Source organism: Chaetodon trifascialis, chromosome 12 (assembly GCF_039877785.1).
Source record: "Chaetodon trifascialis isolate fChaTrf1 chromosome 12, fChaTrf1.hap1, whole genome shotgun sequence".
Classification (NCBI taxonomy): domain Eukaryota; kingdom Metazoa; phylum Chordata; class Actinopteri; order Chaetodontiformes; family Chaetodontidae; genus Chaetodon; species Chaetodon trifascialis.
In genome coordinates, this window is record NC_092067.1 from 18,950,612 (window position 1) to 18,974,802 (window position 24,191).

At 40.8% G+C, this 24,191-nt stretch overlaps 1 protein-coding gene across 1 annotated transcript in view; it reads left to right on the forward strand.

The window, feature by feature from the left end:
* The window catches only part of epha3 (eph receptor A3), a 445,799-nt gene that overhangs the window by 346,181 nt on the left and 75,427 nt on the right, over positions 1-24,191 (forward strand). The window lies entirely within an intron of this gene.

A 24,191-nucleotide genomic window follows, 5' to 3' on the forward strand; every position in this document is an offset into this window, starting at 1 on the left:
GTACCAACCATCTAATCCCACAGCCTCTTTCCAGATATATCAAAGACGAGACAGTAACAGAGTAACTAAGAACACAGTGATTGGCAACTATGAAATACCACATCGTCCTGTTGAGCTAAAGTTGGACAGTCAGTTTTCTCAAAGGGCTGACAACAGGGGAGCACATTATCATCTGAAATCAAATTGATTACAAATATAAAATCGAGCTGCGCCCATTTTTAACTAACTGTGCTCAAAATTACTATGATGTATGTGTAATGGTGCACTGTGGGATGTGTATCTTATTGCATCTATTGTGCATTGTGGTTTTATGATACTGAAAGTTGTGTATTTTAATTATCATTATTATAACTAGCAGTGGTAGTATTAGTATTATTTCTGGACCACACACATCTGAGTTATTTCCACAAACATATTTAAAGTGTTTAAGTCACAGACAGTCAGGATCTCATATCAAAATCCAGACTCAGGCTACAGACATGTACAGTAGAGAATCTGATGTGTATCCCTTTAAATCCCTCCATAACATGCATTAACACACACATAAAAAACAGCAATATACGTAGGTGTGAACGTGGGAATTTGTGTTTTCAAGCATCGTTCTCCATGTGAAAACTGTGCTTTTAATGTGTGTCCTTTGTTCTGGGTGTTGGCACAGGCACACAGAAAGGTGGAGGAAGTGGAATATGGAAATATTGACAGTCACACACTGTTTTGTCATGAAGTCAGATCATGTTAATGGAGCTACATGCAAACATTGCATTAGTATTTCTATCTTATCGAACATGAAGGATAACTATTTAGCAAATGTGAAGTGTAACACTTCCCAGTAACTTAACATGAACAAACATTTGCATCTGCGACTGTAGTGTACTTGTAATGCTGGTCCTGTGTGCCCAGTGTCATGGTAAGTTGTGTTGCTCAACAGTGTTGTTGCACAGTTCAAAGCTTGTGGTTTGAAGAGCGTTTTTTTGTTTTTTAATTATTGTGGACTCAGTTGGGCTGTGTTTCCTACAGCAAAACAGAGAGGGAGGGACTGAGTTTGTGTGGTCTTTTGCATTTGAGTTCTTTTTTATCCAGTTTCCTCACATCTGCAGCAAGAGAGGCTTTCTGTCACAGGCTGAAGGAGACAGCGGGGAGCACAGGTCTCCATCCACTCTGTGGGTTCCACTCATGGAGGATGCTCCACGGTGCAGCAGGAAATGTCCGCAGGAGGGGGAAAATTCGGCCTTTTTTGGAAATCCAGGGTTACACCTCTGTTTAAAATGGTTTGCAGCTGTTTGGGTTCTCAGGAGGGTCACCCGCTGGAAAAAGGTGTTTGTTAAACTCACAGCTGTCTGCAGCTTTTAAAATATTTGCTTTCTAATTATAGTTTTCAAGACAGGTAATAGCGATGGCGGGGACTCATACCTGAGATGAAGTTGTGAATTTTTTGCAAATGTGTTAACAATTACTGTGGCGAGTCTCCTGACTAGAACAAGTCACGAGAAATGTGATGGAAGCTTCATACTAGCTAATAGCCTAATTAGATTTTGCCCTTTTGCTGCATAAATGTGCAGGTCACTGAGTGAAGGCTGCAGCACCTGTAGGAAAACACAAGTGCTTCGTATGAGAGCAAATTTTTTTCAAATGAAACATGAAAGCAAATATCCGCACCGGTTAAACCCTGCTTACAGATTCAGATCTGGCATTGCATTGTATTCCACATAATGTACCCATCCAGCACATGCTTTACACTTTCACATTTTCCATCTCATACCTCCATTTTTTTGTTTTTTGTTCAGTACTGGATGGCTCAAATTTAAGCTCATCTCCAACAAAACGGCTGGAAGTGGGCATTGCAGAACCTCAATCTGCCTTTCTCTCGCCTCTAAGCAATCACATAGATGTCTGGCCGTTCAGAACCTGCCATGTTGAAGGTTGAGCAGCCCCCAAATACACACACACACACATACGCGCACACACACACCCTCAGTGTCCTGATTTGTCTGTCTGATAGTGCTGTCAGTGACACTGGATGTCAGAGAGAAGGAATCTATTACAGGATCGATTTGGCCATGCAATTAGGTGGCAATGGGAATTTCTCATTTCACTTTTCTCTCTGTAACAGTCGTCTCTCAGGAGCTTTGAAGGAGGGATAAAGTGATATACTGTGATGGCTGGCAAAGGAATAGAAAAGAGGCAGGATTATGGGACGTGGAGGACACGTGTGTGTGTTTCTTTGACAAGTCTGGGAGGTGTTTATGCTATCTGGAGAAGTACATAAAGAAAGTGGAGGTACATGTAGATCTGAAGCGTGTATGTGAGCAACATGAACACATTATTACAGGACTCGTTTACTTTGTAATTTAGCTGTTATTCATCCTCTTCTTCAGACTGTTCATCTTGTTTGTTCACCTCTGTTTCACTATTTAGGAATTGCTCACTAATTGGCTGTCCTGAGATCAACATTTCTACTACATTTGGTTTTGAAATTTGCATCATTGAAAAAAGAAATGAATAAAACTTTGTGACAGATGTGGAAGTTTGGAAAGGGGCTAAACACTTCTTCCAGCTTACATCACAGGCATTTTGGCATGCGTGATGTGCAAATATGTCTGTGTTTGTGCTTAAAGCAAAGCCTGTTTACATCATCCATTCCTAACACACGTCCATGCTGTTGGCGATTACTCGAGCTCAAAGTGCGGTGCTTCCTCAGTGGTGTTGTTACTCAAGAGGTCCAGGAACTGTGGTGGTCTCTGGCCAACTTTTCTGTTGAGATCTGAACACTGACTCTCCCTGGTGCTGTATGAGAGTTTGTTGAGGCGATAAATAATTTCTCACACACATTTTGTGAACATCAGGATGTGCCGTCAGTTGCATCATATGAAGCCCATCTTGTGCTAAATCTTGCGTTCTCCCCAAGTCCCACAGGTATCGATGCAGACGTATTAAAAATTTGGAATATGATTTGAATTCTACTCTCAGATATATGTGGAATTTGATCACGTATCATTAACTTTATCAGAAAAGAAAAGAAAAGAAAAGAAAAGAAAAGAAAAGAAAAGAAAAGAAAGAGCAAGATTTTTGAATCATGAAAAGAATCATGCAGCACCTGAAGCTGTGCAAAAAATGGGGTATCTCAGTATTAAGAAAGCCCATGTGATGCTTTTTGTTTACATTGTTCATTGCTCCGACATCATATATGGCATTAAATCTGAGTTGAAATCAGGTCCTTTAAGTCCTCTGGAAGCGCAGATGAACTCTCCAACCCACATGTTGTGCACTGTCAAGGAACACGACTCAATTGACAGCCTGAGGATTTACATCCCCATACGCCAAGAAAATTGCCAAACCATCAGCAGGGTCAAGCTGAGTGGAGGATTTATCCCCTTGTCGTACGCAGTCCCACCAAATAGCAGTGAGAGTTTTGTATCAGGACAGCGCCTGGCAGGACGGAGGAGGCCGGCGGAGAGACGTAATGAAGCTTCCTCTGCCGGCTAATTAAAATTTTCCTCTCCCCCGCTCTGTCACTAAGCAATGTTTTAACAGGAAGACAGCAGAGGAGATAGCAGAGGAGTTTTCATTTTGCAGCCCTCCTGCAGCACCAGGTGTCTGTGCGTGGGCGGTGGATAGAGGGTGTAGGTACAGTATGTACGCTGTATGACAGTCTGTGCATGTTTGTATGAGGATGCCACTATAAAGTAGCATCTCTGTATTCTGTGTTGTTCCGCTTACATTGGACCTAAGGGGGTTATTCTGAAAACATGCACACACACACACACACACATAGACACACACACTTGCAGCTAAAGTGTTCCTCGAAAAAGAAATAAAGTCATACCCAATATTCATTCTTCTCCACAGCGTCTGTGTGCCTGTGGATAGGCTAATGGGCTGCAGCATCATCCTCTGACATGAGGAATTTTTCTGATATGTTTGAACTGCTGGAGGACTCCGCCGGGGGTTTAATTGCAAGGGAAATGCACAGATATGTACTTAATTAAATCCCTTTACTGAGCAGCGTTGTCTTACATTTGCATTTTATTTAGAGGTGGAGCCCACACTGTTAACTATGTTGTGATTTACAGAAGAGCTCCGCAGTTCTTTACTGAGGAACAGTCAGTTTTTTTTCTCAGTTTCTTTTTCTATGCAGCAGAGACGGGGGCCGGCTCAAGGGAGCTCTTTGGCTCAGGTAACTTGTTGGAGATCTGCACATTCGACAACTTTTAAATGATTTCAGTATGCTTATTTTGATATACTGTATGTCTGCTAGATGGGAGCGCTTAGCCCTAGAGCATTGCGACTGTATTAAATTTTGTTATGCAGGCTTTGAGCTGCATCACAGCTGCATATTGGGAAATACGCTAAACTCAAAGTGAATAGAAAGCAGTGCCCCGCAGTGTGAAGCTAAAATATCATGGTAATAAACTATTTGTGGGAAAACTTTATATTTGGCTTTTGACTCACTTAATTTGAGCACTTTTAAACCACTTTCAGCTGTCTCTCTTGTCTCAGTTCAACAGCTGTGTTGATGCCGTACAGAGTTGTGTGTATGTGCAGCAGCATGCAGCCTCAGTGAGCCAGGCTCCACTCCTGCCAAGACCCTCTGTCATATCACCCACAGCATTGTTCTCGCCATATTTCACACTGCTCTTCAGCGGCTTCAGCAACTAAATCTTTTGAAAGATAAGCACTAAGTGCTCCGTCTATAGTAATGCACACACTGCAAATACCCACTGTTTGAGTTACAGAAACTTTTGTTTGTTTGTGTTTGTGTTGTTTGTGTGTTTGATTGTGGGTCATTTTTTTCTTTTCTTTTTTTTATACATACATATATATCTGTATCTATATCTATATATATTGCCTCTGTAGCAGTGTTCAATAATCCAAGGACAAACCAAGCTTTGCAAAGTTTTGCAATTTCATCTTAAAAATAAGCCTAATAAGAAAAAAAAGCACTTTGGGTGTCCAAGCTGTGTACCAACTATTGAATCAGAGGTTTTCAAATTAAATCATTTTTTCAAATTTTTCAAATTTCATTCAATCAATGGAATATGGAAAGAAAAAAAAAAAAAAACTGCTTGAAGACATTTAAACGTTGGATAATCCATCATGGTTAACATCAAGTCTTCTTTTATTTTGGTCAAAGTTGGATTATTTGTGTGAGATAATGTAATGGATGACAAGGACAAAAAACTCTTCATTTCAGTCACTTTGTTTCTCTCCCTTTGTATCTCATGACAATACAGTAGCAATAGTTTTATTGTAACAGTGCCGTATATTTAAGGTCTGTCAGTTGTGTAGACAGCTTTGTGACGGTATTACGCTCGAAGGGGGTCATGATTAAAATCACTTGTTGTTTGATTTGCTTCCATGTGTAGACCTTGTGTAAAACACTTTAATTATTGCATATTGTAGAAGTATTTGGATTCATATTTGAATACAGTGCAGTCAGATACTACATTTCTATGGTACACCAGTGTGGTTTAGTGTCCAGCTTGTTATATTTCTTACCGCACACTATGAGACAGCTACAGAAAACAATGAAGCCACACAAACACACCATCTGTAGTGACATAAAACCTTGATCTGAGGAGAACACAAGAAAATCTGTTTAAGAAAGAATTCACAAGGCCCTCGCATGGCAGAAATATCTGTATGACAGACTATGATAGGAATGGCCCCTGGTGGTGGGTCCATTTAACCACTGGAAGCCACATTGCTCAGACCAGCAGCGTCCGACAGAGGCGGTGACAGCTTTAATTTGGTAGCTGGCGGTCAACATGATTAGCGAACTGCAGGAGGCTTTTACAAAGTGGACCAACTGCCGTAGCCGCCCACAGTGTGGGAGGAGAGGAGGACAGGACGGGCAATGAGAAGATTGCTGAGGCAGATACAGCGAGACTGTGAAGCTAATGCCTGGAGCCGCTCTTAGCAGGTATTATTTTCAGGATTTTAGGAAAACACATGAGGGGAGCTCTTCTGTTTTGTTTGCATGCACGTTAACAGCACATACAGTATGCACAAACCTCATATTCATATATTGGACAAGATGTTTGACGTGTGCACAATGTTTTCACACATTGAAAGATTCTACATGCTCACACACCGTTCACACCTTTATTTCGTATGCAAGCAGAAGCCCAGCCACTGCTTCATTTTCCAGTTGGCGGGGAGTTGATGTGTTCAGATGTGATTTATTGATCATGTTGAGCACATTAGTTTACCCACTGTGTTCAGTTAAAAAGCAATAACACATTTTGCACCCTGTGTTCCATGCGAATGCAATAACACTAAACTAATTACACAAACTGGGGACAGCGGTGTCATTTGTAAAAGCCTGAGCTGTGTGCCGACTCCGATCATTGAGATCCTGAGAATATTGGAAGTAATACACACAGATTTGATTAATTCATACACACCTTATCTCTCTCTATTCACTGATTTATATGGAAAGGGAGCCATAAGGCAGAGGCAGCAGCTGTGTTTACATGCCACAGCAACCCAGTTACTGTAATGACTATTGTCTTGGCTATTATTCAGTTTCCCACATCCCTCTCATGGTTTCTTCTTGTCAATGAGACTCAGCTCCTTTGTTTTTCAATTGTTCAACATGATAACATGCAGGATCAAAATCATCAACAACAAAAAAGGCCAGGTTTGAATGTCAGTGCGGGAGAAACAAAGAATAAGACTTTGAATATCAGCTCATTCACCTGTCTCACTGGGAGAAATCCGTCTTGGGAGGAACAGGGACCCGAGATTTCTCTCGCAACAGGAGCCAAAGCCGAACAGACTGCAAAGCCCACATGACATGTTGCGTTTTGTAAGTGAGGAGCTCACGATCGCTCCACTCAAAAGTTTTTATTTATCCAAAACAGTTACCGAACCATGAGATTTCACAATTAATCAGTCCTTTTTAATCAGATTCCCACATGCTGCCACTCAGATATTTCATACAGAAACATTTAATCAGTCTCCCGCAGATGCGCGACTGTATCACAGGCCAGACAAAGCAGAGCACCCAGACCTCCAGGACCCCTAAAAGCCCCATGTCACTGATTATCACTTGATTTGGGGGAATTTGTATGAGTAAAGTCCAGCATTAGGTCTTTCTTTACTGCGTAAACCTTATGGCCCTGTCCTGCAGAGGGACCATGCGTCAAAATCTAGTTCTCACACCGTTATTACTTCAGTTTATATTGTGCTAAAGTTGTGCTTCATCCACAAGCTAAATGATCCACAGAAGAAAAAATACAATGAAGTTGCAATCTATGCACTGTGTGCTGCGCGTGATGATAACTTGATGGCACCTAATAGCAGTTTCTCTGCAGCTAAACAGCTTAATGGCCACCCTGCACACCACTGGATGTTCCCCAGCTTTTATCTCTTGAACAAGACAAAAAGAGGCAAAAGTGCTAAAAAACAAAACGAGGGAATAAATTAAGGTTCGTCTTGGCTCCTCGCCTCGACACCGCAAATGAAGTTGAGAAAATTGGTATCATGCTTGATGTGCCCTCAGTTTGTAGAAGCATATCAGGAGTGGTACAAGATCAATGATTTATCACTTAAGAAAAGTCACAGAAAAGTGAGGATTCTCACCAAAGCCATAACAGCAGGCTTTTGTAACCTGTTCAATAGACTGCTATAATGGTCTTCCTCAGACGACTGAGGCTGCAGCCGGAGTTTTGACAGGGACTTAAAAAGAGAGCTTATTACTTCTGTCTTCAAAGCACTACATTGGCTTCAAGTACTTACTAAAATGGGCTTTAAGATTCTTTTGCTTGTCTATAAAGAAGTGAATGGCCTTGTTCCACAGTGTTAGACATGCTGAAAAGCCATGAGCCACCCACACCTCAAGTCATGTGGCACTGGTCCTCCTGGTGTCCCAGCTGTACTTGGTGAACTCTGCTGAAGCTGCTTTTTGTACTTATGCCCCGAGCTGTTAAGACAGCTTCAGTCTCAGTCAGTATTGTCTTTTGGTTGCTGAATAGTGAGTTTTGTATTGGCTTAGTGTGAGCAAATGGATCCTTTTGATATAAATATTGTCACATTTTTACATTATTATCTCTCTATTATGTCTCCTGTGGTTGAAATATAAATACCTCTTGCCTGGTTTTGCTTTTGCTGCTTACAGGAAAGCATCATCTCGCCCATCTTAAATTGGGAAATTATGCTTTATTTCATTACCAAGTAATAAAATGTATTCTTAAAAACCCAAAACCAGAGCAGTGGAGGAATCTTCCCTGAATCCAAATATAATCCAACTGTTTGTTCCTGTCCACACACACACACACACACACACACACACAAAACATGGGCACACACACGTTCACACCCGCACACATTTTGAAGGCTCTGCATATTTACCACTCCTACATCTCATATTAGTCCAATCAGAATTAATTTTTCCTCATCATATGCTGTTATCGCTCTATAATAATAAAAAAAATATATTAAACTGAAATGAAAAGAATAGCTAAGGATTTGAGGAAATGTAGCATCCATCAGCTTTTTCCTTCTCTCCCATCAGTGGTAATTGATATTTGAGGCCTCGTTTTGCGCCCCGGCCTCCTTTTCTTGAAATGAGCTTTTGGAGCACGCAGAAAACAGCTGAGGCGGTGGAAATGGAATTGGTTGTGTGTCGGTGCATGAGAGAGTGAGATTATCCCAGCGTAATGTCAGCCTTATTAAACACTATTACACTCTATAGATCAGAGAGGGATCTGAGGAGGATATACTGCCTGCTCATCTGTGTGTGGAAGTGTGTGTAAATTGGGATTATATGCCCATAAATGAGAGCTTTTTATTTATCACCAGATATGATCCAGTGAATATGGTCCTTTCTGACACAATGCATATGCTTGAAGATTTATTATTATTAGTTATTATTGCTAGGAGTAGCAGCATCGTTACATTACCTGAACAGTTAATTCAGATAATTATTATGATTATGTTGTTAATTGCAAACTGTATCCATGTAAGATGCTAATGCAACCATGCATATGTTTATTCCATCTTGCTAACAAGCAAAATGATCCACAAAACACACACAGACCATCTAATGAATTCTAATGTTGGATGAACTTGGCAGGATAAAAAAGTCACTTTGATTATGTAATTTTGTGGAGGAAATTATTGTTAGCTTTGGCTGTAAAATATGTTTGGAGGGAAAATATGTGGAGGCGGTCTGTGCGAGTGTTCCATGTCATCACCCCGCACCAGATCAAAGTGGCTGGAGGTGCGTTTCTGCTGCTTTTTGAAAGAGTTCAAGAGACAGACCAGCTGCTGTTCTGCCAGTGTCAGTGGATATAGGGTTATTACTGGCCATTTATCAAAAAAGAGAAATCAAAGGAATAAAATATCAATCACAAACTGTTGGAAAACATCTGACATATAGAGGTATTGATATTAACAAGCACATTGTTCATGGTGGGTTGCATCTCGCTCTGCTCTCATGCATCAGTCGCTAGTCATTGTTCCTGTAACCCTGAAACATCTTCATTCTTTTGGTTCTCAGAGGAGACATTCACTCATTGTCATCCACACCTGATCAACTGACGTTGATGTCAGTCTTTAGTTTAGTTCAGTTTCCAACCCTGCGCACAAACATGCAGAATAATTTCTGTGCAGTATCCCATGAGGCCGAGCGGGAGCACACTCGGTGAAGTCTTACATAGCGAAGCCAAGCTCTATAACACAGACATTAGCACTCAGTCTCAGACGTCTCACCTTGCATCATGTTGTCCACGTGAAAACTGAGCTGATATGCCGTTGGAGAATCATTACAGAAGAGTGCCGGAACAACAGCCAAATTATGATACAGTAGGTGCCAGGCAGCTGAGCCTGGAGGCAAGTTCAACTTCAACATTTGGCTCTTAGAGCCACAAAACGAAGCTGTTGTTTGTTTTTCAGCTTTCTTTTTTAACATTTCCCAGCAACAGGAAAGACAGGCAAACAACTACGAACACACACATGAGCTTGTGTGTACTCACAGACAGTTGCTCAAGTGTACTCGCATGTGCCTGCACACTTCTGAAAGCAGACATGTACACCAACCTTGTTTCCTATGGTAAAAATTAAATTTATACATTATTAATTCATAACATCAAATAAGTTTTGAAATCAATGTAGTGCTGCCCTGAATATGTTTTCAACATAATGTGCAAATGTTAATTAACACATCTGCTAATGCACAAACATACTGGGCATATCTTCTAAATCCTCACCAGCAACATTATTCCATTTGCTTACCCTGCAGTATCCACTCATAGCAACTAAAACACGATTAAAAAACATGTGTCTTGGTCTGGTTGTGTGGTTTTGGTTATAGTTATGGTTAGGGTAACTCTCCAGGAAATGAATGTAAGTCTATGTAATGTACGACTGTGTGTGTGCAGGTGTTTGTGTGCGGGTGTGTGCGTGCGTGTGTGTGAAGAGGCTTGCAAACACTTAACCTACCTACATTCTCACCCTCCCACACGCACACGGTCTCCAACCACTCGCACATATTCGCTCCCCATACATGCACACGAGTGCACACACTCACACTCACTCACACTTGTTCACACATACTTTTCTCACCACCCTTAACAGCTTATTTTGAACAAAGCAGCAAAGCTGATCTTTTCCTGCACAGGTCTGCTTGGAAAACTTCCTCTCACCCTCCATCAACACTTCAACAAAACACATTCAATATAATAAATAACGACCGGTCTCCGTAATTAATGCAGAACTAAAGAATTTGAATCCTGTAATGCTGTTGTAGCACATAATTAGACCATAGTGCTCTGAGATGTCTTTACCAGACAGAAGAGTGTGAATGTAGAGACAGAGGCAAGAGCCCCCCACCCCACTGTGTTTGGAAGACCCTTCACTCATCCACTGCGGATGGGAGGCAGGTAGGTGGAGAGCAGAATAAATCCTGAACAACTATCATGTGCATTGTTAAAGCCTGATTTATTCCCTCTAAACTACCACCTACACATATTACAGAGTACATACGTTCTTTATGTTGAGTACTGGGAAATGGATGCTGTGCAAATGTTGGAACATTTCCTGGCTCTGCCTCATTGCACCTCCGTACATGCTTTGGTCCATTGATTGGCACATTGCTGCAGTGATCAAAGGAGAGACGATTCAATCTGTGCCACTCATCAGATGCCACTTGATGAAACTGCATATACTATGTACAGACAAAACTGAGATGATGTAAAACAACTTTGGTAATATGAGCGAGTTTGAAAATGTGTGTGTTTGTGTGCAGACAGAGTGTGTTGTCCTCAGATCATTAACAAGAGAAGCTCTCGCTCCAATTGTGCTCATTCTCCGCTAATTACTGGCAAATGCTTCCCGCTAGTCCCGTGAAGGCACACTCCATCATCTCAGATGACTGCACATGGAGTGCTTTCTGTCTTTACTAAGCAACTTTTCTCAAGTCACAAACTCCAGCTGAAGCCCAGAGGCTTACAGCGTACAGTAGCACGCCAACAGCAGCCTCTTATTAGGCTTGTAAAGGCTACATTTTGTTCGGTTGCTCAGTGCATTTTCAAGCGTTTGATATCATGTCAGCGTTGGTGCATTTGGTCGATGATTGCTGTAGCATGGCAGTTGGTTGAAGTAGCTCTTTTCTGACATCTGTGATGTCTTTTATGTTATGCTTTCTCGGCCATCTGTGCAAGTAGGTTATTATGATCCCTATTTCATTTACTGTGAGGTGTTGACCTCCAGTGGCTGTAGTTATTATGATGGGAACAAAGGAGGAAGTCAGGTGACGGAGTGTAAAGAGCAAAAAACGTTTGTATGAGGAGGAGGTCGGGTGGATGGATGGGTAAATCCATTGAAGCAATCGACCTATTCACTTGTTTAAGAATGATGACATGTTGGGTTTTTTTTATCAACCCAAGTCTAATTGCCACTACAATTTTATATACAGTAGCTAATAACATGTATTAGTTGATCCTGGAGGTACAATTTTAACAGAAAGTTAAAATCTTGTTTCTATTGAACCTTCACCCTCAGCTTTAAGTGACGGCTATAAAAAGTTCAAGAAGCTTTGGTTAACTTAAATTTATGTTGGTTCAAGTGCATTTCTACAAGACCAACTTCCACAAGTACAATAACACTGTGAAAGAAACCACTTTGGCAGCATAATCCACTTCACTGCTGTCCATCTGCAGGCTTGATGTATTCCAAACCAGTTTGTGGCCAAAATAAATACAATACTTCTGTCTCATTTGTCATCTGTGATCTGACTCATGAGCAGGTTTGTGCCTGACAGAGTAGCATCCTCCTGCACTCCAGTTGCTCAGAAATGCTGTATCTCAGCTAGCTCGCCTGCTAGCCTGCTAGCCTGCTAGCCTAGGGCACAAGAAGTGTCACTGTTAACACAAATCCATTCTACCTTCATTCAAAATGAAGTAATATTCTTGTGTTTTCACCATTAATAACTCGCCATCAGCTGCCAGGTCCACGTCTTCACACATGCCAAAGAAGAGAGCCGTGCTTCTGCTTGAGATAGCCGGTAGGCTCAAAAGTGTAATCACGCAAAGACGTATCCTAACGTCTTTTGTCTCTCTCTGGTTTAGCAGTCAGAGTAGCATTTGCTCAATTTTTGCAAAGTCGTTCTGAAATACATATGACGCCTTCGCACCCACGAGGTGACAGCAAGATTTTCTCACAAACTGCGCTGCATGTGTTGACATCCTTACAGCTTCCAAAGAATATAATTTGGCACTTCTACATTTCACGTCAGTGTTATTTTTGAAGCTTTTCAAGGCACCTTTTTAGATTTTCCTTTGTTGTTCTGCCACCCCAATCATTTCAACCTCTTTCTTAGTGCTTTATGTCCATGAGAGATGCTCAAGATTTTGCTTTTCTTAAAGGAAATACTAAAAGGTTTGTAATCTGCACTGTGTGTTCACAGTCACATATCGAGTCACATACAGTGCGTATAATATACTCCTTTGTAAATATTTCTCTCGTGCATGAACTTGACTGGAATTGAGCCTGTTGGCTTTGGTCTGTCAGAGTGAGATGCAGAAGGGTGAAAGAAAACAAATTCAGAGAGAGTGAGAGACAGAAAAGAGAGGAAGAGAGAGAGCATCACCAAAGGCATTTAAATTGATTGATCCATTTTAATTTCACTCCAGTTCCATTATGTTGTTGTTGATGTTACTAAAGGGCTGCCATGTCATTATCTCCCTCTTTTGTTTGTGCTGTTTTTGAGAAGACATTGCCGTTGTTTATTTTCCACAAGAAGGCCTTTATGCTAATGCGACCTCTGCTAAAGACGATTTGCTGTCGATTTAACAGCGTGTTAAAACCACAATCAGCATCAATCATGCGGAAGGGAGGCAGGGAGTGAGGGAAAAGTTTGGGGCTAAGTCATGCTAATCTTTGTAATACCTTATAATAAATTCATTAGGCCTCCATACACACATTTTTTCTTCTTCAAGAGGTATATAGTCTTCAAGTTTCATAATTAAACTTGGTAACAGTGAAAACAGTGGGGTGAATATGAATGTAAGGTAAGCTATTTTAGATGCAGTGAATGAAGGGTTGCACTATAAAGACTCAGTCTGCTTTCAGTAAACTGACATTGACAGAGAGGGACACAAGCATACCCCAGACATCTCTGATACAGCAGGAGATGGAGGAGCAATGCAAACACAGCTGAGGAACAGAAGCAATAAACTGAAAGCAAATAGGCTGACACTCATGCATACTCTAAATTATGCATCTATTTTTCCCTTATTGTTCTAAATAAAAAGCAATATTATGAGTACTTTTTTAATTATGTGTCCCCTAAATCAGCTGACATACTGCTGCAGATCTGTTGCCCCTGAACAAAACGTTACTGAGCATGACTCTCCGGCTGTTACAGGGTTCTTCTTCTGGGGATAATGACAATTCACTGCAAATCTCACATGAAAATAACCATTACTTGTTTCACCGCAAAGGGAAATTCTGGCCTGACCGTGGCACCAGATGAAAGGTTAGCCTTCACCAAAATCGTCAGAAATCCCCTTGTGGGAACACAAATATGCATATCAGTCTGTGGGGTGGTTGTTAGAGGAATAGTTTGACATTTTGGTAGATTTTGTTACCTTTGGAGAGAACCAGACGAGCTATTTCCCCTTGTTTCCGGTCTGTATTTTATGCTAAGCTAAGTCCTAAAGGTCACCTGGCTACATCTCGCATCAAAATGTCTCACTACTCCTTTAAGACTTCTTGCTCTGGATCAAAGTGTTGAAGAGATAGACCCGACAACCAAACGATATTATCATCCACCGACTCTGCAGCTCGCGGGGCAACAAGTGTCACCTATTCCACTCGTAGATGATGGGTCCGTGCCCATTAGCCAACGATAAGCACTATCATAGATTTACTATCACGATCATGCAGTAAAGGTATCCTAATACGGGTCAGCCCTGCCTCAGAGCCAGTCAGGACGTTATCTCAGCAGTCAAGCTCAGACTATAAAAACGCTGTTTTATTGTCCATCCCAAAGCGTCTACCAGCCACCGTTTTGCCTCCAAAGTAAGATTTAGAGAGGAACTCTGCTCTCTCTCAGAGTTAACGGATGTCTTTTAGGAAGTTTACTGCTCTGTTAGTTCATTTGGCACAAGAGTCTTTCTCTGCTGCTATAAACATTGTCATAAAGGGATCAGTGAAGCTGACCTCTGTTAAGTCCATAAAAAGATCTTTGTCTGATAATGTCACTGATATAGAAGCAATGGCTGCCCCTGAATGAGCCCTTGCAGCACTCTTTTTGGTGAAAACTGGCTCTTACTCTCTTGCCTTTTTAGTGCTTTTGTGTTCATCTCATTGGCTGGTTGTTAATAAGATCTTCCTCTGCACATCTTTTGTTCCCTCTTACCTTTATCTCACTTAAAGATATCAACATCCAGTGTACCAGTACTTTTTAATAAACTGATTGCCAACATTGTAGCTTTAAAGTTTGGTGGAATAGAAGAAGAAAGCACACTGCAATATACCAGCAAAAGCAGGTAAGGACATGACTTCCAGCAAGCAAACACTACAGGATTTAATATACTGTCTTATGAGGAAGGAAATGCATTCAACAGGCCTGTTAGAGCTTCAGGATACACACAAAATGTTTTGGTGAGCGATAACTGAGTAGTAACTGAATGTAAATATAGGTTTTGTTTGTTTACAAGAAAACTCCACAGGGTACCTTTTAATAAGAAAACAAGCGATCGATGTTGCTTGATGAGGGAGTAAGAAACAGATTAGGGGAGAGGCAGGAGTGAGAAAGTCAAGGCTGACTGCTGGGCAGATCAGGAATGGAAGGGCCGAGAACGTACCACAATAAAAACAGGGCCTGGAGAAGTGTTAGAGTCTAGAGAGTAGAGCTGTCAACGATTACTCTAAATTTGAATATATATTGGAAATGTAAAATAAAAATCCAGACATTCAATTGTGGAAATTAATATTTGATTGTGGGGAAACGAAGTAGCACCAAATGCACTGCATGACAGAGAGGAGTCACGAAAGCAGAGTTCCCGTTATCCAGTAATCAGGCTTTTTTTTACCGGGAAAATCTGTTGAAGTCTGACATATTTAAATCTCTCCGGTGAAAATAATTCCTGAGTTAGATCTGATTCTGGCTCCACGCGCTGTTTCTCTGATTTCTGCCCTCTCTCACTCCTGCTTTGTCTCAACCAAACTAGAGTTGTTGATGATGATTGTTGGAACAGTGGAAAGATGACCAAGAAGGTTTTGGAGAGTTTTATTTTGTTTCTGTCTCATTTGAATGAAGTTTGTTTTCCAATGATAAAATTACTGCTTCTGTGAATGGAGTCTGGTGGCTTTGGCGAAAGCCATTTAACAGCTGCTTCTGGTTAGGAATAAGAATCTTACTATTTAATCTTACTCTCTGTAGGGATATTTTCCATCATGTGGACACTTATAATGACAGTCTGAGGCTGTCAGCAGCAAAAACAAGCCCTTTTAGCAGAAGTATGTTGACGGTGCGCAAACACTGGTGTTACATTGGAGCCCGTTTTGTGGACGCCGGCTACAGCACTGTCAAAAATTTGCTGTCTCCATAAATCAGCTGGACACACAAATATGGGAAAATAGGGTCCTTAATCAAATAATATGTGATAATATGTGAATAATCCAACAACATGGTATGGGACATTATTTTAATTGTTTATTTGTAATGTGTAAGTATGGGTATATAGATCTTTTAAAAGACGTGTTCAGGTTCATATAATTTAGAAGTTTTATCTCTTTATATTGGTTTTCCCTCTGATGGATATAATGTGCAAAAATAGGTGTGTGTGTTTTGTTGTAATAATCAAATGTTATTTTTGGCTAATTTTGAAAGCTCTTCTTGAGACGGAGAAAGGGCAGGTATCGCCATCCTGTTATAGTGATTTCATTAAGCTAAGTGATTCAGATTCTTTATAAAGTCTCTGACACCCTCCAGACTGCATGTTGTCAATGGGAGAGGTAGTTAGCTCTGATTATCCTTGTTAATGGTATTGTTTTTTTTCTACCAACAAAAATGGCCTGCACTAAAAGAGCTTATTAACTCTATTACCTATGATCTCCAATAATGAATCTCCAGTAATTGTGTCTTATCAAAGTCTGATTCAAAGCAATAAACCTGCATGCTGCAAAATACCAGTCTAATTAAAAAAAAAAAAAAAAAAAAAAATCAATGCAATATATGAAGTTCAGATTTTGTGGCAAGAGGGTCTACAAAGGATCAAATTAACCAGAAACGGTGAATGATTTTCATTAATGCTATTGAATTTATTGAAAGACAGGAAGAAGATCTAAAGTCACGCAGCACACACAGTCACACAGTTTGTCTGGATGTGGAGAGAGACTCGCTCCCATCTCTTCATCACTGAGTCAAGCTTGTTGTAACGTTAGCCTTCGCTACGTAGTTAATAAACCCACTATTTTGCAAAGCCACCAGACTGGATGACCCCTAAATGCCATTATTAAGATTAAAATCGGGCAGCACATAGGAGAGAGTGAATATGAGAAGGTAACAAACACGGGGGTTGAAAGCCTGTACAAGACATGGCTGAAATGGCAGGTTGTAAACACAGGCGAGGTCATGCAAACGTGCACATGGTGGGAAAATTAATGTGGAAGAGATGGAAGGTTAAAAATCCATCTTTATTAGTTGAAGGTTATTCAAATTGAGGAGAAACTGCACTTGATTAACACATTCTGTGTCCTATATGATACAATATAGAGAAGGTTTTCAAACACAGCTTAAATAGGCCATGCATACATCACAGAGACAAATACTAGTATCACAAAGGAGATGCAATGTAAATAAAATAAAGCATATTGTATTCAAAAGAGGAAATTAACAGTGAAAGGTTGAAATTGAAAGACGGTAGCTTTGCAAACTTCTGAGGTGAGTTTTCAAGATGACAGTGATTGATGATTATGACGTCGATCCACTAAAAGAAGTAAAGACAGGAGGATGCACTTGTATGTCATAGTTACTTCATAGCTGTCACATCAGGAATCCTGCTTTTCCTCTGTCACCCTGTGTCACTAATTGAGCAAACACCATTCTCTCCACTTCAGGAGAGATGAGTTAGAGAGGCCCACTAATCCTCAAGTGCAAGTCAGAGATAGCACTCGCTGCTTTCAGTTAATGAAGAGAGCTGATGAGTAAGAGAGATGGACTGGCTCAGAGAAGAGAGGATGGCTTTTCATATTGAGTGCTGACAGTTTTTCCCTGTTTACATGCCACTGCAACTGTTTTTCTAAGAGAGGCTGAAGAAGTACTCATATATTTTGCTTAAGTGAAAGTGGCGTTATTGCTCCATTAAAAACAGACTTCTCTGGTAGTAAGTGAAAGTCCTCTATTCAAGATTTCACTCAAGTCAAAGTACAAAAGCCTTAAAGGTTAAGAGTGTAGGATTTTGGGGGATCTATAGAAACCCCTACAGGGTCTGCCACATTGTACTGCCATGTTTCTACAGTCGCCCAGAGCAGCCAGTGTAGAGGAGGGTGAGATAAAGAGTGTTCAGATGGTTGTAATCTGCAACCTCACCACTAGATGCCACTAAATCTTACACACTGGTCCATCATCAGCAAAATGTACTGAAAGTATTAAAGTGAAAGTGCTTGTTGGGAAGAATGGCAATATAGGAGGAGTAAGTATAGTAGTATATATGAAGTATATTGTTACTACAACACAGTATCATTTATCACATTTTGTTTGTAAAATCTTAATCTGAAAGTTGTTTGATTAATGTAGTGGAGTAAAAAGTACAATATTTCTGAAGTGTAGTGGTGTAATAGTAGAAAGTGGCACCAAAAGAAAAGACTCAAGAACAAGTATGTCAAATTTTGTATTTAAGTACAGTAGTTAAGTAAAAGTAATTCCATTCCGCCACTGGTAGGGACTGCATACTGAAGCAGTGTCCTTGCATATGAGAACACAGACCAGTGTTGTTGGCTTACAGACGTACAGTAAGAGAACTACTGGCAGGCTTTTTGTTTTGTTTGGAAGTGAACCATATCATGTTGCATGATCTAAGAAAATGGAGTTGTAATTTTCCACTGGTATGATGAATATTACTATGTATGGAGAAAGAAAAAGGACTAGGCGCTGCTATTATGCTAATATTCAAGATGTGTGGACAAGATGTGTACTGTGTCAGCACAGAGAAAAAGCAATAAGGCTTTTTTTTCATTGTTTTATAGTTTGAGCAGGAGACACATGGAGGGTGATATTTGTGTGGAATGAAACTGAAAATAGGGCACGTCTTTTTTTTTTTCTTTTTTTTCCATATGCAATAAGTTTCAGGCTGCAACTCACCTATAACGCCACCATCTCTGCAATGATCTCTCATCCTTTGCATCGCTGCCTCACCGCGCTGCCTTTGATTTCAAGAGCTGAACTATTCTGCAACATTTGTTGATGTGGTTCTGCAAGTAAATGCTGCAGAATTGTGCTCCTCTTGGAATTGTTCTTCTTCGCTGACCACCGGGGGAGGAACCCACCATCATCGGCTATGCGCTGCAGAGAGCCACAGAGTGTCATTTACACATGCACTCAGACATACCCACACGGCAAACACATTATACAGATTACATTAAGGTTTTAATAAGGAATGTGTTGCGTTGGACTGATTGCCACTGATTTTATGCTAATATTCATTTCAGTGATTCGAGAACAACACTTAGACCCTAATGTGACATTTAAGTGAGCCCAGTTTTCACCATAAAATTTAAGTCTGGAAAGCATCCACAGATTGAGGATTATAATCCTACCTGCATAAACCATTAAAACAAGGTGTAGTGATAATAAAATGAAGCGTGTTTAGAGGAGTTAGAAAGATGGGGAATGACAGGGTGTCCCAATTAACTGTAGCATGGTTAGCATTTAGGTGAGAATGCACCTCTCACTGGTTGCGCAGTGAAAGGTGTTAATTCTCATTCATATTTTTTTCTTTACCTTATCTGCAGACGAGAATATCAGTATTGGACAGTTCTGCAATCCCTTACATTCAGTGCCAATGTTTTTTTATGGCACGTGCAAACTTTTTTTCTGGAAGATGGTGCTTATGACAGATAAATTATGTGGTATGGTTCATGTCAGGCAACTTAAACACTTGGTTTAGGTTGGGAACAGATGTTGGTTACAGTTGAAATGCATGGTACATGTATGGCAAACTACTGTCTGAGCAGGCCATAGAAGGCAAACCAGGTGTAGTCAGCGTCTGTCTTGAGGCAGGTTGAAACAATGGAGCCATAGATGGAAAATGGTCCAACTACATAAAAAGGGCCACTGCAGTCAGAGAAGCAAACTCAGTGGGAGCTTCAAGAGATCCTACAGTGTTGTAGAGACAGTAGAGAGACGGATAGACAGGCAGAAGCAGACAGACGGGTCTGCCAGTTGCTCTGGCGTTGTTAAGGTCCTGCGAGTATGAAGTAGCAGGACTCACCAACCAATCTGCCGCCTCTGGGTCTCTGGGTCTGGTTCGGCTTGAAGATGCTCTGGATGACTTCCAGAAGTCATTAACCTTGGGCTGAGGGCCTAGAGTTAGATCAGAACCCCAAAGGCCGGCGGGTCAGGATGCTATCCTCTCCTTCCCCGCTCAGCTCGAGTCAGCGTGCTTTATAGGTGTGAACAGTCGACATTCAAGTCCTCACACATTGTTACTGTCAAGTGTCACATTTTTGTTTTTACTTCTATCTTTTACACTGCTAATAATAACAGTAAGGTATTTCAACAACTGAAAACATCATGACTGTATTTCACATATAAGGTGGGCATGAAGTCAGGTTAGTACGTAATGTCTGTGTAAAGTCAGTATTCCCACTGAGCAGCTATGCTTTCCTTTATGTTCCTGATATTTACTTTAAATGCCTGTCATGGGCTCTTATGTCTAGCTCAGTAAACATACATACAACAACATATCATGCTTCTGTCTGACAGGCGAACATACAGTACAAAATGTTCTCTCAATATCAATGCAGCGTTAACAGACTTGAGGCAAGCCGGAGCTCTCTCTTCATTAGTTTGTTACATACAACACCATGTTTGCATTTTTTATCAGAATTGTATTATTACTTATTATAACCATTAAAATACGATACTAACATCAATAAACAAGTATAATATCCATGCTTATTTATACAGCTGTTTGTGTGTCTTATGTGTGTTCCATGTAAGTACAGCAAGTCTAGATGTTTCACAGAAAATGCTACCTTAAGTTTTATTCATTTTGGGCATGTGTTGCAAAGTCTCTGTGACCCTTGGGCAGATAAACCTGTTATAAAAGGGACTCATCGCAGTAGCACACACACATACACAGTATACACATTCAGCCTCGCCTTGCTGCCTCTTTCCACTGTGCTATTTTGTTTTGGCTCTCATGCTCACTCGTCACCAGACCATCAGCAGCCTAACATGCAAAAACTATTCAATGGCGAGTCTTTTCATATGTATGCACAGAGCTCAATACAGGGAAATAATAGAGGTTTATTGTAGTAACAGCAGCAGTAATCATGCAGCACAGATCTGAAACTTCGTGCATGCTTTTATATAAGGTAAAAAATCGGTGTCCTTGATGGATCAGCGGTGGAGACTTTGACTTTAAGGCCATGCTTGTCTTTTTCCAGTCAAAATCTCCAGGCTTCATTCACATTTGACAAGCTGTCACGTTCAGTTCAGTGTGCTGTTTGTCACTGCTGTTCCCATGTGTCCCTGCTGTGTGTGTCTGTGTGTGTATTACTGACATTGTGGGGACATAAATCTGTTTACACGTTGTGCGGTCGAGATATAACGTAAACACAAACCCTCTCTTCAGGAAATTAATGTAAGTGTATGCAGTGTTCCCAAAAGTGGTGGAAATATGGCCAAGTGTGCTTGTTCGTGTGCGTGCATATACCAGCATGTGTGTGCTAAACTCCATGGCAACACGTGTGTGTCCACTCGGGTGATGCATGGTCAGCCATTGTACAGCACCAGCGTGGCCTTGGAACAGAGCCTGGACAGACAGATTGCAGCAGGACGCTGCAAGGTTCGAAAAGGAACATCCCCTCAGTTCAGCGAAGGTCGGACAGAGGCATCATTAGGTTGACAGAGTCTAAAACAGGGTCTAGTGGGGTGGAGGGAGTTGACTGACGGTTTTTGGCTCAAGGACACGGCGGTATCAGAGGTTAATGACGGAGGCAGCCTTGGTACGCCATAGGGGGTGCCACTTATCATACTGATACAGATAGCCTTTGTGTGCGTCTGTGTGTGTGTGTGTGTGTGTGTGTGTGTGTGTGTGTGTGTGTGTGTGTGTGTGTGTGTGTGTGTGTGTGTGTGTGTGTGTGTGTGTGTGCTGCATGCTGCGTGTATGTCAAGTTTTTTTGAAGGCCAATATTAATGTGGATATTCTTAATGTGAAGTTGATGACTGATAATAAGTATTTTAAAATTTTAACATTTTCAGTCGTCGATCTTACTCCATCATGGGACACGAAGGTGTTTCACTGAGATAGAAGATAACAATGACTGTACAAGTCTAACACAGAGTCTGATCAATACATAATTGCCTGGCCATTTTCAACGGTTTTATACTAGAAATGAAAGTAATAAATGTGTAATTTAGCAAACCCTAGCACACAACCCTAGTACACATATACAACACAAAAAATTAGTTCAACTCCACTCATGCTGTGTGTGTGAGTGCATGTGTGTGCGTGTGTGTCTTAACCTCTTTGCCTCTGTCGTAATTGTCCCCATTTGATCAGAGCAGTCGTGGTTTCAGGCACTTCCTTGTCCTCCCTACAGCTCCATTTATCACAGGCAGCAATGGAGACACACAAAGGCACTCAGTGCTTCAAGGTGAATCCCTTCAAATGGCTCAGCTTGTGTTACCTTGTTAAATCGATGTGCTTGGTGACAACCGGCAGCAATGGAAATCTTACCAGGCAGGAGACTTTTGCACATCTCTTTGACACCAAAGTACTTTGGAGGCTGAGAAAATGCCATGAAAAGGCTGTTTCAGTGTGTCCCTAATGTCCAAATTTGTGTAAACTCTCGTAGACTTGTAGTCCATTTTCTTAGCTTTCTTAAAGAGAGAAGCTGTTATGTTGTTATGTGTTATGTTTATGCCCGAGTCTATTTATGTTCCACACTGAAGCATTTTAAACAAGTCATAATTTATCAATCAAACCCACACTGGAGCAGGCACTTACTTCAATTTACTTTTGAAAAAGTGCGGAGAAGAAGGGAGTTTCAGTGCTTCCTTTCCTATGTCCTTAAGCATAGGAAAGGAGGCATTTCACATTTTCATGCTATGGCGGTGAACTCAAAAGGCATGCATTCTCAGCCAACGTTTTCTGTTCATCCTGTGATATTTAATACAGAAAAATTCATTTTTTTTCCATTCATTACACACTTCCACACATCGGGCTTCTGGAATAAGTTCAGCATTTAGCGCTGGATTAGAATAAATACAGACTCATTTTGGCAACATTTTCCATGCAGCAAACCAAGATGTTTAAAATCCCTGCCTGTGTCACGAAAAAGTAGACGGAGCAACAGCTTTAGACATTCATTGTAAAAATCAATGAAAAAAAAGCAACTTTTGTGGTTTCTTACTGTCTTTTAACAAGGTTTTGTTTACTGTGCTTTCATACTTGACTGGCAGACATCATTTGTCTGCTCAGTGCAGAGACTGCGTTTGATGATATTTTGAACAGATCTTTCCCACAGAGGACATTTTGACCTGTCATACTGTAACATTAACAATGGCTTCGTTCCATTCGTGTGCCACTAAGTCCCGATGGCGTGGCAGTGAGCCAGCATGAAGAGCAGTTTCCAGAAGCCTGAAATGTAGCTATTCATTAATTTTATTTACACCTGTGCTTTTGCTCCTGTGACACGTCAGAATGTCCTCCATGAAAAAGGCCTTTTGGAAATGATCTGGGCTGCGTTCAGTTGTAAAGAAAAAATGGTCAGAGAGGTATTTTTCTTACTCTTACTTGCCTCAGCCAGGCCAGTATGTCTTCTTTGCTACAACACCGCTGTTGCTATATATTCTTGTCTTCATTCATGCCTGTGAGACATGAATAATGCTGGTTGAATGATGCTGTGGACTTAAAACTCGTACTGAGACTTGATCACACTTTATCTCAGGTTACATGCTCTCTCTCTCTTAATGTGAATAGTCTGGTGCAGAATGAGACGCACCATACATTTACATGCTGTAAATGTAGGTCCCATCTTCCCATTTCAATGCGTTTTGTATCAGTAACATACCCATGGTACACATGCACAGGTGTTTTCCCTTCACAGATTAGGTCTCCCTGCAGGACCGTGTGCAGATTGTTTGATTCACACCGATCTTCCCAGATCAGATTGTATTTTTAATATCATACTTACATCTTCATGTTTTGTTTTTTTTATTTATTTCATTTCACAACAAATTTGTCATAGCAGGAAAAGCACAGGTGTTACAAATAACATCAACTGTTCTGTTAAGTGTCCCAGGAAGCCAGCTATTAAGTCTTCATTCATTTAATCATGTACACTTGTGCTTTTCCTTCTGTGACATGGGGCAGCGTCTTTTGAGAAAAGGGCCTATTTCACTATGCAGTTAGTGGGGATATTAACTGAAAGTTTGCAGGTGCCACTAAATGTGCATATTTGCGTTGCCTAATTTAATTTAAATGAAATATGTTAGCATTGCGGTTTCTTTC